Raw genomic sequence first — 7410 nt, 5'->3', positions numbered from 1 at the left:
CAAATTTGTGTGTGTACGAGATTAGAATAACTTCAAAATAACTGACATAATTTTGTATTTTTCCTGATCAGAAAAATACATGAAAAAGAAAGGAGGTAGAAAAATTTTTGGATTTATGGTTAAAGAAGAAAAAGAAGAAAACAGGGGTTCTGTTGAATTTCAAGTATTCAGTTTCACCAATAAGATACGGAGACTTGCTTCACATTTGGAATTACACAAAAAAGATTTTTCATCGGAAAGAGGTCTACGAAGACTTTTGGGAAAACGTCGACGTTTGCTGGCTTATTTGGCAAAGAAAAATAGAGTACGTTATAAGAAATTAATCGGTCAGTTGAATATTCGGGAGCAGTAATTTAATCGTTCAAATTTTTTTCTTGTTTTATTATTTTTTTAGTAGTCTTATAGTAGTCTTAGATTTTTCATTTTGATGAGCCTCGCTTTGAGGAATTCATGGAATAATCCATTTTCATGGAATAATGAATTAAGGAAGAAAGGATATGAGTCTACCGCTTACAAGAAAAGATCTCATGATAGTCAATATGGGCCCTCAACACCCATCAATGCATGGTGTTCTTCGACTGATCGTTACTCTCGATGGTGAGGATGTTATTGATTGTGAACCCATATTAGGGTATTTACACAGAGGAATGGAAAAAATCGCGGAAAACCGAACTATTATACAATACTTACCTTATGTAACAAGGTGGGATTATTTAGCTACTATGTTTACAGAAGCAATAACAGTAAATGCACCAGAATTCTTGGAGAATATTCAAATACCACAAAGAGCCAGCTATATTAGGGTAATTATGTTAGAATTAAGCCGGATAGCTTCTCACTTGCTATGGCTTGGACCTTTTATGGCGGATCTCGGCGCACAGACTCCTTTTTTCTATATTTTTAGAGAGAGAGAATTAATATATGATCTATTTGAAGCTGCTACAGGTATGCGAATGATGCACAATTACTTTCGCATCGGAGGAGTAGCCGCCGATCTACCTTATGGATGGATCGATAAATGTTTAGATTTCTGTGATTATTTTTTACGCGGAGTTGTTGAATATCAACAACTTATTACACAGAATCCAATTTTTTTAGAGCGAGTTGAAGGAGTAGGTTTTATTAGCGGAGAAGAAGCAGTAAATTGGGGCTTATCGGGACCGATGTTACGAGCTTCTGGAATACAATGGGATCTTCGTAAAGTAGATCCTTATGAGTCTTACAACCAATTTGATTGGAAAGTCCAATGGCAAAAAGAAGGGGATTCGTTAGCTCGCTATTTAGTACGAATTGGTGAAATGAGGGAATCCATCAAAATAATTCAACAAGCTGTAGAAAAAATTCCTGGAGGACCTTATGAAAATTTAGAAGTCCGACGCTTTAAGAAAGAAAATAATTCTGAATGGAATGATTTTGAGTATAAATTTCTTGGTAAAAAACCTTCGCCCAATTTTGAATTGTCAAGACAAGAGCTTTATGTAAGAGTAGAAGCCCCAAAAGGTGAATTAGGGATTTATCTAGTAGGAGATGATAGCCTTTTCCCCTGGAGATGGAAAATCCGTCCACCCGGGTTTATTAATTTGCAAATTCTTCCTCAGCTAGTTAAAAAAATGAAATTGGCTGATATCATGACGATATTAGGTAGTATAGATATCATTATGGGGGAAGTTGATCGTTGAAATGATAATAGATAGGGTAGAGGTAGAAACTATCAATTCTTTTTCGAAATTGGAATTATTAAAAGAAGTCTATGGACTGATATCGATTCTACCCATTTTGACCCTCCTTTTGGGAATAACAATAGAGGTACTCGTAATTGTGTGGTTAGAAAGAGAAATATCTGCGTCGATACAACAACGTATTGGTCCTGAATATGCTGGCCCCCTGGGCCTGCTTCAAGCTATAGCAGATGGGACTAAGCTACTTTTTAAAGAAGATATTCTGCCATCCCGAGGAGATATTTCTTTATTTAGCATTGGACCCTCTATAGCAGTCATATCAGTTTTATTAAGTTTTTTAGTTATCCCTTTGGGATATCATTTTGTTTTAGCCGATCTTAGTATTGGTGTTTTTTTATGGATTGCCATTTCAAGTATAGCTCCTATTGGTCTTCTTATGGCAGGATATAGCTCAAATAATAAATATTCTTTTTCAGGCGGTCTACGAGCTGCTGCTCAATCCATTAGTTATGAAATACCATTAACTTTTTGTGTGCTAGCAATATCTCTACGTGTGATTCGTTAAAATAGATCTTTTTCCTATAAAATCCATTAACTATTTATATTCCTTTTCTTATTTAGTATTTGGGTTGGTAAGTTAAACTAGATAGCTATATGAGTGAAACAAAACAGCTTATAAATTTGTAGTAAAAAGAAAAAATCTCATTTCCTACGTACAAGAAAAAAGTGGAAGTAAACATAAGCAGTGTAAACTCTTTATCCCAAGGTTGATATTTTTTAATTAGTCATCATATCTTGAAGCGGCCAAGAATAAAGGATTCACGATATGGAATTCCATTACTAGAATACTCCTAGTTATTACTATAACTTAATAATCCATAAGAAGAATCCACCAAAAGTTAGTGAAGGGTTAGGAACACTAAAGTACATAAAGGATTAGTAATGGAAAATCTAAAACATTAGAGATTTTTGCCCATAAAAGGAATCATAATAAGGACTTGCAATTTGTAGAAATTATCAAGTAGTACTTTCTTCGGATTCCGATCCAGAGTATGTTCCCATTCACTTGTTAAGGAAATGGCTATCAAGAACGAATTAACCCTTTATCCATTTTTTCTTTTTAAATACCCCCTCCCTGGGGAAAGAAGAATAGTAAAAAAGATATGGAGTGCACTAGAAAAAATTTTCATTATTTCCTTCCTCTATCCATATTCATGCAGAATTGCTCATGAACTAATACCCAACTCTTTCCATTTATTAATTGAATTCCTATAACAAGTAACAAGTGTTTTATTCCAAGATTAAGTTATTACTGAACAAAGAAAAATTTTCATTATATTATAAAGGATGAGATCAATTCGGAAGCGCTTTTTCTTATTCTAGCAGACGGAATTCCTTTGGTCTAATTTAGGACTTTCAAATCTATTTTATTTTATCTAATTCTATCTACGCCCCCGGGGCTAGGAACAAAACAGTCCTTTCCTTTTTCTGATCATAGAGAAGCCGTATGAAGCTAAGGTTTCATGTACGGTTTTGAAATAGCGGTGGGAACTGTGATGTTATCACCGACTATGATTATCTAACAGTTCAAGTACAGTTGATATAGTTGAAGCACAGTCAAAATACGGTTTTTTTGGATGGAATATTTGGCGTCAGCCTATAGGTTTTCTGGTTTTTTTAATTTCTTCTTTGGCAGAATGTGAAAGATTACCCTTTGATTTACCAGAAGCGGAGGAAGAATTAGTAGCAGGTTACCAAACTGAATATTCCGGTATCAAATATGGTTTATTTTATCTTGTTTCTTACCTAAATTTATTAGTTTCTTCTTTATTTGTAACAGTTCTCTACTTGGGCGGGTGGAATTTATCTATTCCCTATATATCCTTTTTTGATTTTTTCCAAATGAATAAAGCAGTTGGAATTTTGGAAATGACAATGGGTATATTTATTACATTAACTAAAGCTTATTTATTTCTCTTCATTTCTATCACAATAAGATGGACTTTACCGAGGATGAGAATGGATCAGTTATTAAATCTTGGATGGAAATTTCTTTTACCTATTTCCCTGGGCAATCTCTTATTAACAACCTCTTCTCAACTTGTTTCACTATAAATAAGATAATACAATAATAGTAAGAATATTTTCAACACAAAAGCTCTCTCAAACAAGAGAAAGAAACATATCTTTTTCATAGATATTTAGAATGAATATGTTCCCTATGGTAACTGGGTTCATGAGTTATGGTCAACAAACAATACGTGCTACAAGGTACATAGGTCAAAGTTTCATAACTACCTTATCCCACACAAATCGTTTACCTATAACGATTCACTACCCTTATGAAAAATCAATTACACCAGAGCGTTTCCGAGGGCGAATCCACTTTGAATTTGATAAATGTATTGCTTGTGAAGTATGTGTTCGCGTATGTCCGATAGATTTACCCGTTGTGGATTGGAGATTTGAAAAGGATATTAAAAGAAAACAATTGCTTAATTATAGTATTGATTTCGGAGTTTGTATATTTTGTGGCAATTGTGTTGAGTACTGTCCAACAAGCTGTTTATCAATGACTGAAGAATATGAACTTTCTACCTATGATCGTCATGAATTGAATTACAATCAAATTGCTTTAAGTCGGTTACCAATCTCCATAATGGGAGATTACACAATTCAAACAATTAGGAATTCGTCTGAAAGTAAAATAAACAAAGAAAAATCTTCGAATTCAAGAACGATTACTGATTACTAAACTTTGATTTTGTCTTTCTGTTATAAAAATCTAATAATTCTTTATTAAACTTTAAAATTAAACTATAAAGAAAAACGAAAAACTACTGCTTATTGGAAATTATTTCTTATTTTAAATCAGACTAGATTTTCGTGATATAATATAATTTATAACTATAAGTTTATACACAAAAAAATACCCTAATCCTTTTTTCCTTCCTTGAATCCTTTAGTTTTAGTCAGTTCATGAAAAATTTTATACTATTAATTTCTTTTTATCCATAATGGATTTACCTGGACCAATACATGAGATTCTTATGCTATTTGGGGGATTTGTTCTTCTACTAGGGGGTCTAGGAGTAGTATTACTTACCAACCCCATTTATTCTGCCTTTTCGCTGGGATTAGTTCTTGTTTGTATATCCTTATTCTATTTTTTATTAAATTCCTACTTTGTAGCTGTCGCACAACTTCTTATTTATGTGGGAGCCATAAATGTCTTGATCATATTCGCTGTAATGTTCGTAAATGGCTCAGAATGGTCTAAAGATAAGAATTATTGGACTATTGGAGATGGGTTCACTTCACTCGTTTGTATAACTATTGTTTTTTCACTAATGACTACTATCCCAGATACGTCGTGGTATGGAATTCTTTGGACTACAAGATCAAACCAAATAGTAGAACAGGGTCTCATAAATAATGTTCAACAAATTGGAATTCATTTAGCAACCGATTTTTATCTTCCGTTTGAACTCATTTCCATAATTCTTCTAGTTTCTTTAATAGGTGCAATTACTATGGCTCGGCAATAAGAAAACTTAGAAAAAGTACAAATTATAAGAATTGCAAATCTAAAATAAATAACTAAAGAATCACAATTTTGATTTAGTAAAATCCATCTACTGCCAACAAATACCTCCTTTTTTTTTTTTTTTTTTTTCTTTTGTTGTGTAATTGTTCTATTGTAATTAATTGAATCGGTTCAATTCTTGCCCTCATATTGAAATGAATCGAGATTGATAAGGAGTTAGTTAATGATGTTTGAGCATGTACTTTTTTTGAGTGTCTATTTATTTTCGATTGGTATCTATGGATTGATCACAAGCCGAAACATGGTTAGAGCTCTAATATGTCTTGAACTTATACTGAATTCAATTAATCTAAATCTCGTAACATTTTCTGATCTATTTGATAGTCGCCAATTAAAAGGAGATATTTTCGCAATTTTTGTTATAGCCCTTGCAGCTGCTGAAGCCGCTATTGGACTATCCATTCTTTCTTCCATCCATCGTAATAGGAAATCCACTCGTATCAATCAATCTAATTTATTGAATAATTAGACTTTTGAATAATTAGACATAGAATCCTCTAAACAAAGGCGCACATATTAAAATAAATAGAAATCAATACTATTTTCTTAGTATTATTTGAGAATATCCATTTTTTTTAGTAGATTATTGCATAGTATTCTTTTTCACTTAAATGAATTTTTGTATTTGTAATTCATTGATATTGCAATTTGAATATTGCAATAATTTATATTGAAAAGACGATAGCCAATTTATTGGCTAATTCGAATTCGTCTGTACAATTCGTAAAATTCTTTCTTATTTCTTATTTATTGTTGAAATCCAAAATTAAAGTCTCTTGGCTCTCTTCACGCTTTCTCACAAACAGATTAAAAAATAGATTTTTTTTTTTGAAGTTTGGATAAACCATTGCTTCGTCTGGTGTCTACAATACATATGACTCATTATAGTACTAATTTCATTTTTACCAGATCGAAAAATTTTATGTTGAAAAGAAAAATTTATAGATCCAATGTCACATTCCGTAAAAATTTACGATACATGTATAGGATGCACTCAATGTGTACGAGCTTGTCCAACAGATGTATTAGAAATGATACCCTGGGATGGATGTAAAGCCAAGCAAATTGCTTCCGCGCCGAGAACCGAAGATTGTGTGGGTTGTAAGAGATGTGAATCTGCCTGCCCGACAGATTTTTTAAGTGTCCGCGTTTATTTAGGGCCTGAAACAACACGTAGCATGGCTCTATCTTATTGATACGTTACAAAAAACTTCACTCGAATCGTCTGATTCCTCTTTACCGAAGAAGCCTGTGCTCGAAATAATCGAGCACGGGCTTTTCTGGTCAAAACGTATCTTGTCTTTATCACTTTATCATGAGTTATTTTCCTTGGTTAACAATACTTGTTGTTTTGCCGATATTTGCAGGTTCATTAATTTTCTTTTTACCTCATAAGGGAAACAAAGTCGTTAGGTGGTATACTATATCTATTTGTTTATTAGAATTCCTTCTAATGACTTATGCGTTCTGTTATCATTTCCAACTGGAGGATCCCTTAATCCAATTAAAGGAGGATTATAAATGGATAGATGTCTTCGATTTCCACTGGAGATTGGGAATCGATGGACTTTCATTAGGATCTATTTTATTGACAGGATTTATCACTACTTTAGCTACTTTAGCAGCTTGGCCAATTACACGGAATTCGCGATTATTCTATTTCCTGATGCTCGCAATGTATAGTGGTCAAATAGGATTATTTTCTTCGCGAGACCTTTTACTTTTTTTTATCATGTGGGAGTTAGAATTAATTCCTGTTTACTTACTTTTATCCATGTGGGGGGGGAAGAGGCGTCTATATTCAGCTACAAAGTTTATTTTGTATACTGCAGGCGGTTCCATTTTTTTCTTAATCGGAGTTCTGGGTATGGGCTTATATGGTTCCAACGAACCAGGATTAGATTTGGAAAGATTAATTAATCAATCATACCCTGCAACCTTGGAAATACTTTTATATTTTGGCTTCCTTATTGCTTATGCTGTCAAATTGCCGATTATACCCCTACATACGTGGTTACCAGATACCCATGGGGAAGCACATTATAGTACATGTATGCTTTTAGCGGGAATATTATTAAAGATGGGAGCATATGGATTGATTCGGATCAACATGGAATTGTTACC

This window comes from Triticum urartu, unplaced genomic scaffold (assembly GCF_056163025.1).
Source record: "Triticum urartu cultivar PI428250 unplaced genomic scaffold, HENAU_Tu73 scaffold96, whole genome shotgun sequence".
Lineage (NCBI taxonomy): Eukaryota > Viridiplantae > Streptophyta > Magnoliopsida > Poales > Poaceae > Triticum > Triticum urartu.
This window is presented reverse-complemented; position numbering follows the sequence as displayed.